Source organism: Malaya genurostris, chromosome 1 (genome assembly GCF_030247185.1).
Source record: "Malaya genurostris strain Urasoe2022 chromosome 1, Malgen_1.1, whole genome shotgun sequence".
NCBI classification, from domain to species: Eukaryota; Metazoa; Arthropoda; class Insecta; order Diptera; family Culicidae; genus Malaya; species Malaya genurostris.
In genome coordinates, this window is record NC_080570.1 from 76203019 (window position 1) to 76223848 (window position 20830).

The 20830-nt window shown below is 35.6% G+C and overlaps 1 protein-coding gene across 2 annotated transcripts in view; it reads right to left on the reverse strand.

Moving 5' to 3' along the window:
* Positions 1 to 12478, reverse strand: part of LOC131440502 (uncharacterized) — a 591719-nt gene extending 579241 nt beyond the window's left edge. For both annotated transcript variants that reach the window (XM_058611827.1, XM_058611826.1), the window contains exon 1: positions 11402 to 12478. The gene's annotated coding sequence lies outside the window, so the exon portion shown is untranslated. The remainder of the gene's footprint in view (positions 1 to 11401) is intronic.
* Between the last annotated feature and the right edge of the window lie 8352 nt (positions 12479 to 20830).

The following is a 20830-nucleotide window of genomic DNA, read 5'->3' on the forward strand; positions in this document are numbered from 1 at the left end:
TCCGTACAAGTGAGTGCAAAAATCAAACTTTGATTTTTCAGCGCCAATATAAATCATTTAGTACCATGCATAGTGTCAAAAACATTTTTTTGAAAACAAGAACCATATGCAAACTTGGCTTGTCTGAGACAGTCGATACGATGAATCGCTTAAGGCTGACACGTCTGAAACAAAGGATAATACACTGAAGTCTTTTTTATGCGAGTTTACGTACCGCATAAAAAAAACCGCAAAACTCTGAAAATTCGCATAAAAAACCGCATAACTCTAAAACTTTGCATAAAAAAGTCGCATAAATAAACCGCATAAAAAAGACCGTATAAAAAAGACATTAGCAAGTCTTTTTTATGCGAGTTTACGTAGTTTACGTAAATAACTCTGAAAAATCACATAAAAAACCGCATAGCTCTGAAAAATCACATAAAAAAACCGCATAACTCTGAAACTTCACATAAGAAAAGTCGCACAAAAAAACCGCATAAAAAGACCGCATAAAAAAGACCTAGTGTATAGCGCTCTGAACAATTAGACTATTTTGAAATTGTCCCACATTGGCGGCTCAAAGCATTGGGTGGTGGTCTCACAAGCCAGTGGTCGTATATTCGAGTCCCGACCTGGAAAGATTCTTATGCCGTTTTTCAGTGAAAAGCACTGGTGACGTGGAAATAATAATCAAGCACCGTCAAAACGTTGCATTTCTGCTCGAAACTGCAAAACCAGAGCAATCCACTTCATCAGTATCTTTCAATGAAAAACGGCATTAGTGTCAGTAGGATCATAGCATCAGCCATTCAATGGTTCTGCACGCTATTCCAAAAAAGGAATAACATGTAAAATTCAAAAAAAGAAATATAATATCAAGGATTCTTTTTTCATAAATACGTTTATTTCATATGCAATATACATAAGTTTTTCTTCGTCGTGGCATCCACAATACATAGTACTTTAAACCTAATACATTTCAAATATCATATTAGTATTTTGGTATTCATTCGTTAATCAAAACACTGTTTTACCTTTTTTATATATATATAAAAAATAGGTATAGAATATGCTCAAACCTTAGAAAAATTTTCCGAGGCCCGGAGAGCCGAGTGTCATATATAAATCGATTAAGCTCGACGAACTGAGCAAATGTCCGTGTGTCAGCGATGGCTAGACCGATTTTGATCAAACTAGTCGCAAATGAAAGGTCTTTCCGTCACCCTGAACGAAATTGAATGGTTTTGAGATCGGGTGTTTACTTTTTTAGTTATACGAAGTTTTATGTCAAAATTTTCAGTTTTCTGCCAATATCGGTCACAATCGACCTTGAAATCAGAATATGTTTTAGCTATCCAACAAACCATAGATTGTTAAAATCCGTCCATTTTTAACGGAGATATCGAAATTTTTGTGTAAGTGACTTTTCCCCTTATTCCAGTAGTAGTAATTTTGAGCGCCATATGATAATACAATGCTTGGGAGCAACGTGAAACACGATTTTTTATACTGTTACATACGATTGTTTCTAAGTATCACTAAGACTGTGTACAACATCCTTTTTAATGACATTTTGCCTCGGTCCGATTTTAGCACGGTTCGTTTTTGGCAACATAATAGTTCGAATACGACATATGTAAATCAGATGATGGCAAGATGGCAGCATTTTCGAGTTACAAACAATTGCATAATTATATTGAATAAAAATAATGACAGTAATAAATTCTGGAAGAACATAACACACATATACCATTCGAATCAGTTTATCGACATCAGCAAATGTGTGTGTGGAAAATAATTTCACTCAATTTTCTCGGAGATGACTCAACCATTTTCTACAAACTCAGATTCATACGAGAAGTGCTTCCAAACAAAGTTTCTGAATTATGTCTGGATCCGACTTCTGGTTCCTGAGCTACAGGTCAAATGAAATTAAAATAGTGTAACTCATTTTTCTCATAGATGGCTGAACCGATCTAAGATTCAAATGAAATCTAAGAACCATCTAAAATTCAAATGAAAGGTCTTCAGATTCTATAAAACATCTTGCTTTTTAGTGAGTCTTCACTGATTTTCGAACATTTTGAATCAAATGTGACCTATACAACTCCTCAGGTGAATTTAACTGACTTCGGCTACACTGATTTTGAATTCCGGTTCCAGTATCAAATCGTTTTCTCAAAAAATTGAATTTCAAAAACAAAAATTCAAATTAAAGGATTTGGTCCCATGCAAAATAATTAATTTTATTCGTTTCTGGAATTACAGGGTGATGAGTTTTTAAAATTCAAGCCGAAATAGAAGATGACAATTTCCAAAAAGCATCAAAGTTGGACTGAAAACTATTGCAATTTCGTCACATTTATTTGTTGGTCATACGAATCGTTTTAGGTTATGCTGGTTCCTGAATACCGGCTCTGGAAGTACCGTAAATAAGTGTAAACCAAGGGGAGAGCCGCTTAACACAAACTATATCGTGCCTCTAAAAAAACACGTGATATACTACAGCTACTTGTCAAAACTGAGCCCTTTGTGTGCCGCAACTGTGCAACTGTATGAAAACGAAAGTGCCAATATTGATAAATGTGCCAACGCATTGTGTTAATGTGTGATTGGCACATTGTTCTAAGCGTCCTCCCCTTGGTGTAAACTATAAACTGAAACTTTCTTCGACATCTCATGGAATGTTCAATCGATTGTCACACGTTTAGATTCAAATTCGATCCGATTTGCAGCTTCGGCATTACAGGGTATTGAGTGATTTAAATCACAAATTGCCGCTTGAAACGACGGTCATTAAAAGTCTTCTTTGGCGAGACGCGCTATAGAATTCATTGAAAGCAATCGGTCTCTCATAAATTTCACTCCAATAGCACCACGTTTGACTAAAATATCGGCTCTTTCATTGCCTGGAATGGAGCAATGAGCCGGGACCCAAGCTATTGTGATTTGATAATTATTATTCAATATGTCGTCCAGACACTGTTTTATTTTGCCCAAAAAAAAAAGGTTCACTTTTGCCAGCAGCGTTTGAGCGAATGGCTTCAATTGCACTCAGACTATCTGTGAAGAATATCAAGGATTTGCTTTGACTATTTCGCCAATTGAGCCAATCTAACGAGAACAGGCTTCGGCACATACCCTGATTCCAGGGTTCACGTTGACTTCAATCAGTGTAAAAGAGAACATTGCTGAGAGAACAAAACAAACTCTGTCAAAGGCAAGTAATATTGTTGTACCCATTCAATTCTTTTAGGAACGCAAAGCAGTTGAATTCGCTGAATACAACAACAATTTAGACTGTTTGGAGCGTTCAAACAACAACTGATGGATGATGACGTGAATACTGCTCATATCGGGACGCTCCTGGTGGACGGATTTGGAAGTTCTTTTCGCTCACGTATCGGGAATTTTGTTAGCTTCACGTATGATTTTTGACATTCCGCAAATCGACTGTACTTTGTAAACAATCAACATGTAAGCCGAAAGAGGGGAAAAAATTGTGCACAGTTATTTGGAAAATCCATTGTGGTCTGCATCTAGGCTAGCTAAACATTGAAATTGCCCAGAAATACCGTATGGCGCGTTATCAAACGGTATAAGGGAACATTGACGACGATTCGGAAGCCTCAAGCTAATCGTCGGAGTGGAACTGTCGACCGGAAACTGCGCGGTAAGATTTTAAAGACGATTCAGAGGAATCCTAATCTGTCGGACCGTTATTTGGCCAGAAAATTCGGTGCTACCCATAGTACCGTGAAGAGAACTCGACTCCGGGAAGGAATCAAGCCGTATCGAGCCTGCAAACAGCTAAATCGGACCATAAAACAAAACAGTGTGGTCAAAATTCGTGCTCGGAAACTATATGACCAGGTGCTGACAAAGTTCGACGGGTGTCTTCTGATGGACGATGAAACCTATGTCGAGGCTGACTTCGGCAAATCCCAGGTCAAAAATTTTACTTGGCAACGGCTCGGGAGGATGTTCCAGCCAAATTTAAATTTGTATTTGCCGACAAATTTGCAAGAAAATTTATGATTTGGCAGGGCATTTGCAGCTGTGGCAAAAAAAACGAAAGTTTTCGTTACAAATAAGACAAAGCCATCGGAACTAAACCAAAACGAATTTTACCGTTCTCCAAAAACGAATTTTACCGTTCATTCGATTCCACCACCATCCCGTAATGTTTTGGCCAGATTTGGCAAGCTGTCATTACAGCAAAATCGTTCAAGAATGGTATGCAGAGAAAGGGGTCCAGTTTGTTCCGAAAAACCTTAACCCACCCAACTGCCACCCACCCAGTTCCGCCCTATTGAGAAATACTGGGCAATCATGAAGAGGAGACTCAAGGCAAAAGAAAAGGTTGTCAAAGACATCAATCGGATGACGACTTGGTGGAATAAGATAGCTAAAACGATGGACGAAGAAGGTGTGCACCGCCTAATGAGCCGTGTTACAGTAAAAATTCGAGAGTTCCTTCAAAACCGTGACGAATAATTTTATCCGTATTTTTTCTTAAAAGTATGAAGAAAACGATACATTTGTATAAAAAAGATCTTGAATTCAACAATAAATAATAATATAATTGAACTCAATAATAATCTGAAGCAAGCTTTATTATTGCCTTTGTCATGGGATGGACGCATTAGTTTTTTTATCAGTTGCACAATCGTTGTGAATAAATGTTCGAAATAACAGAAGGACTTAAAGATATTTTGCACAACACAGAAAAATTGCGCTTTTTCCATAACACAACAGTTACTAGAATAGTAATATAAATAAACTTGATAAATTGCACAAATACAGAAGTAGAAAAATACAGGACAGCAATTTAACATGCTACTTGCAATAGTTAACCATTGCTACCGTCAAAACCACAATGAAACACTAAAATAAAAGATTCCTTTTTTTGTTTATGGGAGTAATAATATGTATAACAACAAATAGATTCTGTTAAGACATTGAAATATAATTATGATTAAAAAACGATTCGAATAAACATATCAAGATATTAATTCGGATAAACAATGTTTCTTAGATTAATTTAATAATACTATATTTCTAGATTGGAAAATATGATGATTGTTAAGTTCGACATAACCAACAATTGGAAACAAATTCTAATGCGCAAAAACAACACTTCGACTTCGGAAAAGTGGAGGAAAAATCTTTAAAAATAATTACTAGAGAACAGTTTCAGCCGTTTACTTCCTTTTAGATGTTTAGTTACAAAACATCTTCTTGTGCCCATTCAATATTCTATTCTTTACTTATGACTTCTGGCCGGTTCGGATAGTAAATGGCGAACGACCTTTGCCTTTACTTTCTGACATATCAGAGACTCGGATGATTCGTATCGCTAAGATGCCTAAGTTTGACTCCTCTGGTAGAAGGTAAAAGTTTAGATACGAAAAGCCTTCTGCTTTCTTAAATGGCCCTTGCCATGTCTCACTTTTCCGCACGTTATCTTCACATCTTTGCTCTTCCTTGAGTACTAAGGCTCTATAATATCATATTCCTTCTCCTCTCATAATCTCTAGTTAAGTTTGATATCGTTAAAAACCGAAAAAAAGGCGGGTGGGTAATGTCAGAGACATAATTGGATGTCGTGAATACGAAAACAACTGACATGTTCCTTAACACTTATCAACTAGTTGATCAATTGTATGAATTCCTTTTTCACATTTTTCGCAAAAACAAAGAATGCTTCACTTGATCTCGATTACTGTGAATTTCACACAACGAAAAGTGCACAAATCTTATCATACTGTTCTAGATTTGCACTAAACTGAGGATAATTACCTTCGATTTGCGAACAACAAATCCTAATAGTTCTTTAGAAAACTTTTAGAGCCATTAGAACGGCTGATTTTGTATAATGCTCTCCACCGTTGTTTTTTCACCAATGCTAATGACTGGCAGCTGTGACGTAATCGCTCATGTCGGAAGCGAAACTAGCTTTGCAAACGACACAAAATACATGGCGATAGAATCCAAAGTGATCCCATTTTTGTTGGGAGCTTTCTTTTTACGTGATTTCGTTTGTAGCCTTTTCACTAATGGGCGGTCCTAGCGGCTATAAAAATAGCCGCATACAGAATTTTAATGTCGATTATTTCAATTTCGGGTTTGCATAATTTATTGAAATCAACTATCAATATGCTGTAGGGATTTGTTTCTAACATTCAGAAGGACCAATTTGAGGCACTCACTACGATATTCACCATAAATTCAATGCTTTTTCTTTACACGCTTAAGTTGAAAAATTTCGATTCTATTGGTAGTTAGATTATATAAATCCTTTCACAGATCACTGAGCTATGAGCTTGAAAAATACGAGAAAGGCAAACGGGCCTTATGAATTATCCCCTTTGATACTCGTTTATACCAAACATTCCGGAAAAGTTTAATTTTGAATTATTTGAAAATTTTATCATAAAATTGTGATCATATTCCCAATGGCATGTAGCAAAAATTATGTTGATTCGTTAGATACAACAAGAGATATTCACGATCAAAAACTTATCACTCTCTCAGAGGGTAAATTTCGAAAAAGCACCCCATAGTAAAGTAAGTCGTATTCACGACAAAATCAATATTTTATGTAAATTAAAATATATCTCTCAGTACACAACTGTTATACGAAAATAAGAAAAGTATAATTCTTAAATTCTCAAATTAAATTGTACTAAAATTGTACTAAAGTACAAGTAACATAAACTGCTCTCAAAATTTTTCTCTAAATTGTATCCTTTCTGCAAAAAAACAGGTAAAAGAATTGATCATTGTTATTTAAAATATCGAAAGAAGATGACGACAGAAAGATTCCAGAACTGGTGTTTTTTTGTTCAAATCAAAGTCAATCATCATTTATACAAAGCTTTGTTCTCTTTACATTTAAATGCCACAGAAGTTTCGATAATTGCGAATAGATGAAGACGCAATTGATCCGATGTAATATAAGCTAAATGTACGTATGATTATAACAGAGAAAAGCGAGTAAACCTTTTTCCGAACATTAACAGGTATTAACAGTGTAGCACATTTTCAACCCAAGCAACCGAATGTTCCACAATATCTGAAAATAAATACTTTTTTCTGAAAAAAAGAACACGTGGAACTTTTGGCAACATTTAATTATAGAACGAGTTCTGCAAGAGCTTTTTCGTTGCTTAAGAACAAACGTGAAACTTTAGGCAACTTAAGAAGTATAGAAAAAAATCCAAGCAGACTTTCTCACTACTTAAGAATAATAACAAAGACGGTTTAGAAAGCTATTCATGAACTTTGTGAGCTGCTTAAAAAAGAGTTCCTGAACTGTTCAAGTTGCTTAAAACGAGTTCCTCAACTTAGTAAGCTGCTCAGTTTTATCCTTTAACTTTTGGTTACTTGAGAAAGTACGAAATACGGGTTTCCCGTCTTCTTGGAAACATTATTATCGGTCAAACCATCTCCGAAAAGTGTTGGTGAGTTCCATTTTGGAATATATGATAACTATTTTCAATGTTTCCCAAATCGGAAATCGGGAACGAGTAAAACGGAATCGATTTGTTTTGCCGTCCACTGACAATGACTACCGATTGAAATAGTTTTGGACACAGTTCAGATTTTTTTTCCGTTCTTGTTCCGCCACTTTAAACGACGGTTTAAAAATTTTAACAATCTTCACCCTGTAATTCCGGAACCGGAAGTCGGATCCGGACGAAATTTAGGAATTCTGTATGGGACCACAAGTTAATGAAAAACAGTCGGAGATGGCATCCGAGAAATTATTTATCGATTATTTGAGATTATTTGCCACATACACTCGCACATTGTTCAAATCGATTAACTGAAACGAATGGTATATGCCTCGGCTCTCCAGGCCTAATATTCCACAATGATATCAAGATATTAATTCGGATAAACAATGTTTCTTAGATTAATTTAATAATACTATATTTCTAGATTGGAAAATATGATGATTGTTAAGTTCGACATAACCAACAATTGGAAACAAATTCTAATGCGCAAAAACAACACTTCGACTTCGGAAAAGTGGAGGAAAAATCTTTAAAAATAATTACTAGAGAACAGTTTCAGCCGTTTACTTCCTTTTAGATGTTTAGTTACAAAACATCTTCTTGTGCCCATTCAATATTCTATTCTTTACTTATGACTTCTGGCCGGTTCGGATAGTAAATGGCGAACGACCTTTGCCTTTACTTTCTGACATATCAGAGACTCGGATGATTCGTATCGCTAAGATGCCTAAGTTCGACTCCTCTGGTAGAAGGTAAAAGTTTAGATACGAAAAGCCTTCTGCTTTCTTAAATGGCCCTTGCCATGTCTCACTTTTCCGCACGTTATCTTCACATCTTTGCTCTTCCTTGAGTACTAAGGCTCTATAATATCATATTCCTTCTCCTCTCATAATCTCTAGTTAAGTTTGATATCGTTAAAAACCGAAAAAAAGGCGGGTGGGTAATGTCAGAGACATAATTGGATGTCGTGAATACGAAAACAACTGACATGTTCCTTAACACTTATCAACTAGTTGATCAATTGTATGAATTCCTTTTTTACATTTTTCGCAAAAACAAAGAATGCTTCACTTGATCTCGATTACTGTGAATTTCACACAACGAAAAGTGCACAAATCTTATCATACTGTTCTAGATTTGCACTAAACTGAGGATAATTACCTTCGATTTGCGAACAACAAATCCTAATAGTTCTTTAGAAAACTTTTAGAGCCATTAGAACGGCTGATTTTGTATAATGCTCTCCACCGTTGTTTTTTCACCAATGCTAATGACTGGCAGCTGTGACGTAATCGCTCATGTCGGAAGCGAAACTAGCTTTGCAAACGACACATAATACATGGCGATAGAATCCAAAGTGATCCCATTTTTGTTGGGAGCTTTCTTTTTACGTGATTTCGTTTGTAGCCTTTTCACTAATGGGCGGTCCTAGCGGCTATAAAAATAGCCGCATACAGAATTTTAATGTCGATTATTTCAATTTCGGGTTTGCATAATTTATTGAAATCAACTATCAATATGCTGTAGGGATTTGTTTCTAACATTCAGAAGGACCAATTTGAGGCACTCACTACGATATTCACCATAAATTCAATGCTTTTTCTTTACACGCTTAAGTTGAAAAATTTCGATTCTATTGGTAGTTAGATTATATAAATCCTTTCACAGATCACTGAGCTATGAGCTTGAAAAATACGAGAAAGGCAAACGGGCCTTATGAATTATCCCCTTTGATACTCGTTTATACCAAACATTCCGGAAAAGTTTAATTTTGAATTATTTGAAAATTTTATCATAAAATTGTGATCATATTCCCAATGGCATGTAGCAAAAATTATGTTGATTCGTTAGATACAACAAGAGATATTCACGATCAAAAACTTATCACTCTCTCAGAGGGTAAATTTCGAAAAAGCACCCCATAGTAAAGTAAGTCGTATTCACGACAAAATCAATATTTTATGTAAATTAAAATATATCTCTCAGTACACAACTGTTATACGAAAATAAGAAAAGTATAATTCTTAAATTCTCAAATTAAATGGTACTACAATTGTACTAAAGTACAAGTAACATAAACTGCTCTCAAAATTTTTCTCTAAATTGTATCCTTTCTGCAAAAAAACAGGTAAAAGAATTGATCATTGTTATTTAAAATATCGAAAGAAGATGACGACAGAAAGATTCCAGAACTGGTGTTTTTTTGTTCAAATCAAAGTCAATCATCATTTATACAAAGCTTTGTTCTCTTTACATTTAAATGCCACAGAAGTTTCGATAATTGCGAATAGATGAAGACGCAATTGATCCGATGTAATATAAGCTAAATGTACGTATGATTATAACAGAGAAAAGCGAGTAAACCTTTTTCCGAACATTAACAGGTATTAACAGTGTAGCACATTTTCAACCCAAGCAACCGAATGTTCCACAATATCTGAAAATAAATACTTTTTTCTGAAAAAAAGAACACGTGGAACTTTTGGCAACATTTAATTATAGAACGAGTTCTGCAAGAGCTTTTTCGTTGCTTAAGAACAAACGTGAAACTTTAGGCAACTTAAGAAGTATAGAAAAAAATCCAAGCAGACTTTCTCACTACTTAAGAATAATAACAAAGACGGTTTAGAAAGCTATTCATGAACTTTGTGAGCTGCTTAAAAAAGAGTTCCTGAACTGTTCAAGTTGCTTAAAACGAGTTCCTCAACTTAGTAAGCTGCTCAGTTTTATCCTTTAACTTTTGGTTACTTGAGAAAGTACGAAATACGGGTTTCCCGTCTTCTTGGAAACATTATTATCGGTCAAACCATCTCCGAAAAGTGTTGGTGAGTTCCATTTTGGAATATATGATAACTATTTTCAATGTTTCCCAAATCGGAAATCGGGAACGAGTAAAACGGAATCGATTTGTTTTGCCGTCCACTGACAATGACTACCGATTGAAATAGTTTTGGACACAGTTCAGATTTTTTTTCCGTTCTTGTTCCGCCACTTTAAACGACGGTTTAAAAATTTTAACAATCTTCACCCTGTAATTCCGGAACCGGAAGTCGGATCCGGACGAAATTTAGGAATTCTGTATGGGACCACAAGTTAATGAAAAACAGTCGGAGATGGCATCCGAGAAATTATTTATTGATTATTTGAGATTATTTGCCACATACACTCGCACATTGTTCAAATCGATTAACTGAAACGAATGGTATATGCCTCGGCTCTCCAGGCCTAATATTCCACAATGATTGCATAACTTTTCTAAAAGGGCAAAAAGACAACAACGATGAAGATGGTGAAAAATAAAGAATGAATGTAATTGGCTCACTCAGCCAACTGCTTCTCAAACACCACTGTATTGTAGAGATGAAATATTTCCTTGAACAGCAAAGTTAGAGAACAATATTTTAATGCGGGTTTTTTGTTTCAATAGACAGAAACACTCGGAATGGTTATTAAAAACGCGATCAAAAGGGAACATTTGGCTTTGACTACTCAAAAAAGGCACTAAGTTGATGTTGTTTTCAAAAACTAATGAAAATAAAATGTTAAGGATAAAATGAAATCAAAATACTTCATAATTCATCAGTATGTAATGTTTCTAGCGCAAGAAAGATTTAGATATGCGAGTTATGTCAAAAGTTTTTTTTTTAACAATTACAAGGTCAACGGTCGATAGAATTTAAGTACACATTATATGTGTATATTTTAATTATTGTTTTTTGAATCACACTTCCGGGTTTTATTGAAACGAGCATTTTCCTAACATTTATACAACACACGTACCCAAATATTTCATCACAACACTTCATTCCCGAAAACCATTGTAATTACTGAAAGTAGTAAGAAACAAACAAACTATGTGCCAACAAACAAGAACCAACGATAATATGTTTACTCACGTGAAATATTTTAATTAATGGTTTCGTGTTAATTTCAATAATTTTTGCTGTTCCGGCAAACTACCAACTCTTTGCCAAGCTGTAGTTTCAGTAAACAAACTATTTAAATTTCCATATTTTATTATAATGCTCACTACATCAATAACAATTTTCCAGTAGCCTTCCACTTCGTACACAGGTGTAGGTAGAATAATTTGTCGGCTTTCCGTAGCCACTCAAGAAAAAAGTGATTTTCTCCCCTTCACCGAAACACACAAGACGACCCTCGAGATTGGCATAACGTCTGTAGGTTGGTCGCAATTACAACAGCAATTGTACTTTCATTAGTTGTTTGCAGCTTTGATTCGCACTTCTAACCGAAACGATAATCCTTTCGCCTTTGAGACTCTAAGGTGGTATTTCAATTGTTGCGGGAGTGAACATTCTAGGATTGCCAGTTGAACGACATGAATTTATTTGGTAAAATTCGGGCTCATGTGTATGTGTTTTTCTTCGTACACTAATCACGGTTCAAAACACTTCGGTCACTGATTCACCTGGCCGGAGCATTCGGTAAACCTGGAAAACCGGGTCAACGTGCTTCTGCTTTAACTGCATCTGCCGGTGGTTGATATTCATGCACTAAATAATGCAAGATGTACTCGCATTATTCTCAATTTTCAGTTTTTATTCACTTTTAATAATATTTTGATTTCGATTATATCACCTGGATGGAAAACATACCTTCCCCTGACACCGTTCGACCTTGTTAATGGTGCCCACTTAATTCGACAAAAGTATCACCAATATACGCTGAACCTATAATGATGATAGCAACGCTTCTGATTGCCTTCTGAGTAAATCCATACTGAACACGTTTGGACACCGTCAACCGTCGGCCGTGATGACCACTAGTTTTTCCCTTAAATCAGCACTTTGTCTATCACCAACACGCGCGCCGCTATGCGAAGGACTATAGTATCCGCTTCAACGAACGTTAAACGCATAACTGAGGAGTCCAGATTCGGTGGAAAAATCCCATCCATGTATCGTCTATTTTCGCCAGTTGAGTTTCCACCCACCATTCTACATTTCAGCTAGAGGTGTTCGTGTCTTTCCTGTCAAACTTCGGAAATGTTTTCCATCCAGTAGAGCTCCTGTCGGCTTACTTCGTTATAAGAAAATCGTCGAAGAGAACGAGTGGACGGCATTCCATGAGTGAAAATGTGAGCGCCTGGAAAGTGGTTGATGTTCGTGGGGATAAAATGAGTGCTCTGCGAGAGAGCGCGTATGTATTTCGGAAAGTATACGTTTTCCAATAGGGATGACACCGCAAAAAGGGGAAAACGTCGGCACCTGTGAGCGGACAGCAATTTTTTAGAGAATTCGGTGAAGAGAAAAGTATAGTGATTACCAGCAATTGGCGATGGACATTTGTTGCATCAATGAAACATAACGAACGAAAATATTACTAACCCGCTTTCTATTCACTGTTTCAATCAACCTTCATCATAATGTAAGCAAATTATGCAGTAAACATTTCAACGTCGTTCAAATTAATGATCTGATATGCTATTCTTTCGCTAACAAAGTATAACTGCGGACGATGTAAAATTAACCATAAGTTATTCAATTTTTAAACTGGCTAACGGCTGATTCCGCTTTGATCAGAGATCTCGTGCTGCTGGTTTTTAAGGAGAAGGCTTCAACAGTGTCATTGGAAGTATTAGGAACAGCCCTGTGTGATTATTCGAACCACTAAAGTGAAACGAGGCCACCGAAGTACCAAATGACTATTTCCACAATACGAGGGAGTCAAAACTGGCGAGGACGGTGGATGTGGGAGTAATTCGAAGTTCACTTCTACTTTCCTCTCGGCCTCATATAAAATTAAACGAAGAGGAGAATGTTAAGCCTTTTTTTTTATTTAAAAGATATCTTATTCAGGCCTAGTGGTATTGTTGTTGATTTCGTTGCTAGTTGCTGTAGATGCGCCTTGTTGTACATTGTTTGCAGTTTCTGGTTGGTTAGATGGTAAGCTGTTAATTGCAGCCGCTGTACTTTGTTCTATAGGGGATATGATGGATGATTTCGTTGAGGGGGATGCTTCACTGTTGTTGGTGACTGTCACAGGTGTACTGGGGTTGCTTGGGGTTGGTGTGAAGGAAGAACTGTTGTCCTTTGGTATAGTTGTCTCCTTGTCCGGCTTATCACATGGCTTACCGTAGTGAACAGCTTTTTGGCAATATTTAAATGTGGCCATCTGATTGTCATAGGTAACAAGTGATTTGCATTCCTGACCGAATGTCACATAAGAAGGTATAAGCCTCCTCAAGCGCATGCGTAACAAACGTACGCCATTTAGAATACCAGGTAAAAAATTCTTCCACTTTTCTTTTTCGATAGAGAGAATCACTCCGTATTGGGACATGGTTTTGCGAATATAAGGATCGATGACGCTTGAGGGAAGATCATGCACACGCACTTCTATAGCACTATCTTCCATATATACTGGAATGTTGTACTTGATAATTTTATGCTCCACATAGTGCACATTATTATTGTCTTTAGCGAATTGAATTGCATCCAACTCTTTATAAAACTGGATGTAAACAACATTATTCATCTTATTGCATTGAAGTAAATGTACACGTTTAATGTCAAGATGCATTTGTTCCTTAAGCAGACCTTCAAGTTCTCGTATCGAAGGTCGAATTTTGCACTGTCTGAAGTCAACAATAATTGTATTCTTTCGTACCGGCGGTAGCTTTTGTTCGTTTGGTTCACTCATTTCGAGGTCGTTCTATTGATCACTACACAATACTGTACTTGGTTTCTTCTGTCCCGAACGTAAGCGGTTTTGGTTTATCGACTGACTTGGATGAGATGTGAAACCGAACTGAGAATGTTAAGCCTTGATTGATAGATTGGAAGATCACGACCACCTTATTTAGTACTTATCTCAGAAACTTCATAAATTTTATTCCTATGACATAAAATCCAATAAATCATTCAAGGCTGTATTGAAAGTCTTATCAAATGACGAAAGTACTGATGAAATTAAGAAGTAACTTGGTTGGGTTTGTCCCTTCCAAATAAAAAACTTATAAAAAAAGAACGAATGGCATTACTAAGCCACGCTCCGGAATCTCCCAGGAACTTTATCTGATACACTCAAATCCAAGTGAATTAAACAATTTAAAAATTTCAGTAAAAGTGCGTTGCATGTTCCACGCTAAAATTCGTTGGCAACATTCTATACGATATAACGGTATTGCAAACTTAACCCAATGTCGTCGTAGCCAGTGTTTCGGCTATAGTCTCAAAAATTTTCATAAGAACTTAAAAAACTTTCATAGTATAAAAAACTTTCATAGGTAATTCGCATTCGAAAGACATTTGAAACCACTGATAATTTTTTATGCTCTAATTGCGATCCTAATCCCACACGGGCAAAATTCCGATTCTAGAAATGAGCAATCGTGTCATGATTTGGGGAAAATAGTATATTTTCATGTTATAATAATACACCATGATCAAAAGTTCTCGGATCACGATCCATTTGGACTGATTTCGCTAAAATTAAAGCGTAATGCACTTGACGATTTTTAGTACAACTTCAGGCGTGTTTCTGCTACGATGGTGATCTTTGCATCATAAATTGAGGCGTTTTGTTTTAAAATATGTAGATTTCAAATATGAATTAAATGGAATGGTGTAATACACGTATTTTGTACGCGATTTTTACTAATGTATCAAATGATAACAAAACAGTTAAAAGCACGACGAATTTGTTTTAATCTGAATCATTAACAATTAAAATATTTTGTTTTTGACAAACGATGACACCCAAAATAACGTGTTTACTTGCGTTCATTGCACCAGTTTTGATTTTGTGTTTCAGAACTCAAACACTCAAACGAACTGTATGTAAAAACGCGTGTGAATCAAATCTCCTAAAAAGAAGCTCTATGTATAGGGGACGGGTATAGCGTGATGGGTAAGTCGATGCCCTTTCACGCAGCCCACCTGGGTTCGATTCCCAACCCCGCACATAGGGTCAGAAAATTTTTCTGCCCCGAAGAGGCGAATGACCTTAAGGTTAAAACCTCTATAATCGAAACAAAAAAAAAACAAAGCTCTATGTCGAATTTTTGCAAATACCGCTGGTTGAATTTTCCTTTTATATTTTTAAACCATCGCTTGCAAAATCGTCTTATTTAAAATATTTATGTGAATCAATACAGCTTGTGTTGTTTTATCTATGAAACAAATTAATCAAAGTGTTTGAACAAGAAAATTTCTAATTTTCGTTAGTTGGCGTTCCAAATTCATAGTATAATTTATTTTTCGGTATACGCTAGCTCTTGGAATATATCTAACAACAACAGTCATACCAAATTTGCGGAAATTAATTCAGATATATTCATACAAAATGTAACATTTATGTTTGCCAAATCAAAAGCGTAGTCGTGTTTAGTCAATATTCGGTTCATTATCTCTATATGGTCGATTCTCTGTCAGCCGTTGAGTAAAACAATACAATTTTGAAATGAATATGCCTCAGGATCAAGCAAACATTTGCAGTAGTCTGCTTTTTGTCTTGCCATTAAACTATTAAGCAATCCATCACCTCACTTGAGACGGAGGATTCAAAATGATACCCGGGTAGAAAATTGGAGTTACGAATTTTGAAAGAAATACATTCCTCAAGTAACGCATTTCCGGACCATGATTATTTTCATCGGAAAAGACTTATTGCTCATGGTTTCATGAGAAGTTAAAATTATTATATTATCAAGACGGTGGGACCACTTTGTTGTAGTTTATTTAAAAAAGATGGCTTTTTGGTCGATTGTTTCTCTACAAAATATTTATTTTGCGTTAAAGGCCGACGTTTCGAAGGAATATCCCTTCATCTTCAGGGCAAAACGACAACAAATATTGACCACTTGACGAAAAAATATTTGTTGTCGTTTTGCCCTGAAGATGAAGGGATATTCCTTCGAAACGTCGGCCTTTAACGCAAAATAAATATTTTGTAGAGAAACAATCGACCAAAAAGCCATCTTTTTTAAATAAAGTTAAAATTATTGGTTTCATGATTTTCTAATCATGACAGCAGTAACGAATTTCTTTCCTTGTACGTTATAGAAAATCTCAAACGCTCAAGCCGCAGATTGAATTCACTTTTCGGACGAGCGATTCTCACCTTCTGCGTAGTGTAATTTCAGGTTTAGAACTTAGTTTCACACTTCTGTTTCAGAATTTAATTCCAGATTAACAGGTTCAGAATTAAAAACTATGACTCTGGAACTGAGTCCTAATTCCTAATACAGGAACAAGTTTTTCGACTAGATTTTGGCATCGATTTTAGTTCCCTAATTTATGTTCGAGACTCGAATCCAGAAAATTCATGAACGAAATTCAAGATATGAATTTTTGATCTGGATCTAAATGTTGGATCTGAATTCCGAACGGGAATCTTAGAATTGACTTCTTAAGCAAAAATTATTTCCTTAATTCAGTTTCAGAATTCATTTCTAGAATTCAGAACCTTAACGCTAGAATCAAATTCAGAACATGGATTCTGGAGTTAGATTTTGGGACTGAATTCAGTTCCTTTTTTACAGTCTGGAATTTATATTCAGAATTTAGTTCTAGAACTAAATTCGGACCCTGGATTCTGAAAATGAGTTTAGTTCTTTAATTCTAGAACAAAGTTCGGAAAATTATTTTCGGAGATTACTGAGCCGATGTTTCATGTCTTTTAGGACGAAAGGGACATTTTTGGTAGTATACCATTCTACCGTTGATTTCGAGTAGTGGCAAGAAGCAAGATCTCGCCAGAAGACAACAGGATCCTTGTGGCTTCGAATCATGGGTAGGAATCGTTTTTGTAAACATTCCTTGATGTATATTTCACTGTTCATTGAAGCAGTGGTGATGAAGGCTTTCGAAATCTTACCGCAGCTACAAATTGCTTGCCAGACCATAGCTTACTCGGATTACGGTTTGGTTGTTTCTGCTTCTTATAGGTTCGAAGATTCAAACGTTCTTTAGCACGAAGAACATTTGACTTCGAAGTGCCCACTTTTTTGGCCACAATCCGAACTGAAACTGCGGTTTCTGGTTGCGTCCATACTTCCTGGGACAGTCTTTACATGGTGAAATGTGTTTGAAATTTCAAACTGTCATTTAATGCAACAAGGCCAAAGCCGTAATTCTACCAAACTAATCTAGAATACTTCTTCGATTTGTAGGGTGCTAAATGATGAAAAGTAATACATTTTTTGTTTTCATTGAAGAGTCGATGAAAATACTTTGAAGAATTACACACAGTTATAGATACGAGAGTATAATAATATTTGTTTAGTATTTTTCAATTAACCCCGGCTTTAATCTAATTGTGGTCGTTTGTCGGGAATGTGATTACTACGAGACAGGCATCACTACACAACAACGTGAATTGAAATAGTTTTGTTTTCATTCAAAGGGAACATTTTGCAATGTAAAGAAGGTTGATAGAGATCATAATCATAATTTTGAAATAAAATATCATCTAAATCAAGAATCGATTTTTAGTGCATCGATATTTAGGTTTTTTCAAATCAACATTTTTCAGTGTAGGACTGATTTTGATTTTTCTCAATAGTTTCATTGGATAATTTTGGTAGATTTTGTAATTGGATAATTTTGGTAGATCCGATTATATAAATTTGACTTATGCCGGTTTGGCATTTAGAAAAGGCAGACCATAACAATTTTGGAACAACAAGGAAATACCAAGTAACTTATTGTAATTAATTCTTCTTTCCTAGAAAGCTCCATTGAAATCTGAGAGAGTGCTACCAACTTCAAATTCGAATAGGCGTGTAATGCGTCAATAGTTTCTAAGAAATTTAAGAGAAAAGAATCACTCTGTCATGCGAATAAATATCAACTACATTCGTTTCAATGGAAGAAAGCAGGACTCTAGACTTCGAGCTAGTTTGATCAATTTGCTTTTGAGACCTAGTCCTTTTCTAGTAAAAACAGTACCCCGCCGACATCTAGATAGTTTAGTGTACCTAAATACCTTAATGAGAAAATATTCGCGGTTCTCACGTGGTGAACAAGAAAATCCACAGAAAATCAGGATGATAACCAGATAATGCTAGTCTAATGATAAATTATATTTGAAAAAACGTGATACCCAGGAGAAATTCTGCTTTTGTTTACCGTGAAGATTAGCTCCAGTAAATCATACCAAACTTCTATGCACTCTTTACTACACACACAGGTAGCGACCAAGTGAACCAGGAAGTTTCTTTGCGCAAAACTGTCGTATCGAGAAGCAAGTAGAAACTGCCCTTATCGGTCGGTGGAAACAGCACGGTGAGAACAGGTTTGTGCTTCTCAACATAACCCACACTAGCTTGTTTGTTTTGGATTTAACAAAACACCGCCCTGCCGTGGTTTACCTAAACCGAAAAGTACGAATGCTCGCCCGAGAAAACCATCACTTTACTAACCACAATAATCTATTGACATTTCTGCTTGCTGAACGCCTTGCACTAAAACAAAAGATTAGAGAGAAGCGCTACCTTGGTGCTTCTTCGATGGCCCACAAGAGGGAAAGAGGAACTATTCCGAATCAGTGATCACGTTTTGCACAAGAAGCTATTCGGATTTTCACACATTCATTTGGCCAACAAAGATTTTATCCAAGGTGGAAGTGAGTTATTATCGACACACACTAGAAGCCAATTCTGCGATAAAAATTGAACAGCGATTTACGCGATTGCTCTAACCACTTTCCAGTTAAAAAGAATGATGCTTCTTTTTCCTCCGAAAGTAGGTAATTTATCTATGCTTCGGGTACATTTTGAAACAGGAACTGTTCACCAGGAGAAGCACAGTCTGTCTAATTGGAACGTGTTCCACGTAATTCTCTGTGTTAGTGCTAGAAATCGGATCGATTCAGCAAATAACTGATATGAGGGAACGATTGTCTTGGATGTTTTGTTGAAAAAGCATCAATCGATCTACGTTATCGTCGAAATAGTTAGGGACGACGTAGCTTGTACATGGCTTAGCTCTGTTAAGAGAATTGAAAAGGACGCACATAACGATAGAGTACCTGATTTAGGAAAACTGCTATTGAATAGTTCGAAACTCAACCATGAACTACAACTAAAATCAGTTTAATCATGGTTCTGGAGATTTAATGACAAATCGATTCACATAAATTTAAATTTGACTATGGTTTTAGATGTACTTAGTCAATGCATGATTTGTTCAATAATCCTTTTATAGTCGAAGCTTTTTATAGCAAAACTACTTTCCATTGTTCATTGAAAGCATTTTAATAACATTTAATAGATGTCGCAGAATAATATAGATAGTACAATACATCTACTTTGACAAACAGTACATTTTTCCAGTACGCACATTGTTAAAAAAAAAAAGATAATATAGCAAAAAAATAATTACTGGGGCTAATGTACCAGTAGTCATGTCATTAGTAGCGTCATTGTATTATTTTATCGATTACTCGACTTTCAATCAATGAATTGTGAAAGTTAGCTGGAATTTTCCAAGGGATCCTGGATGGTGCCATTTTTTTTAGATAATCAATTCAATACGATGAGCCTTGCGAGATATTGAAAAAAGGCATCTACATGCAAAGATAATGGAACTTCTATCCTTGTCGCAAACTGGGGAGAGTGGGGCTACTTGAACCACTTTTTTGATATATCTTTAAAACTATTTGGGGTAAATATCCTACGATTAATCAAAACAAACCTTCCTTTTCGATATTCAATGTAATCAAAAAATATAAATTCGCTTTTTGACATAAATAGCAACTTTTTTTTAAAAATAACTATTTATTGGAAAATGAGTTAAAATTGAATTATTAAGATTTAAATTGGGTGTTCAGCCACACGTGGTGACTTTTCAGCCCTATTATATATATGATTTGGTTGTTACCATGAGGACACCATTTGCTTCCGAAATTCTGAGATTTTTGTGTAGGGAAAATTCTAAACCTACTTGTATTGTGTAATGGGGAAAAGGAACTTATATACTAACTTACTAACTAATACAGAGAGCGAATCGATTCAATTAAAGATTGCATCGATTTTTGTCGGTATTCGCTTATAATATTATGTGACATTACATCTTTGAGAAAATTATAAAGTTCATCTTCACTCGATTTCAAAGATCGAGCATTCCAATTTAAAATATTCAAATAATTATTAAACATCCCTGTTAAATTTTAAATTCATTATAATATTATTTGCAAATAGTCATCCGATTTGAATTGCTTCAAAAAGTGATGAAGTCGAATTCATTCGGATGATCATTTGATAAAGTTGATCTTGTAGGTAGATCATTTTATTTTCAGTTATATCGCCTAAATCAACTTCATTTAAAGAAGCGAATGGTATTGAAGGAATATCTGTA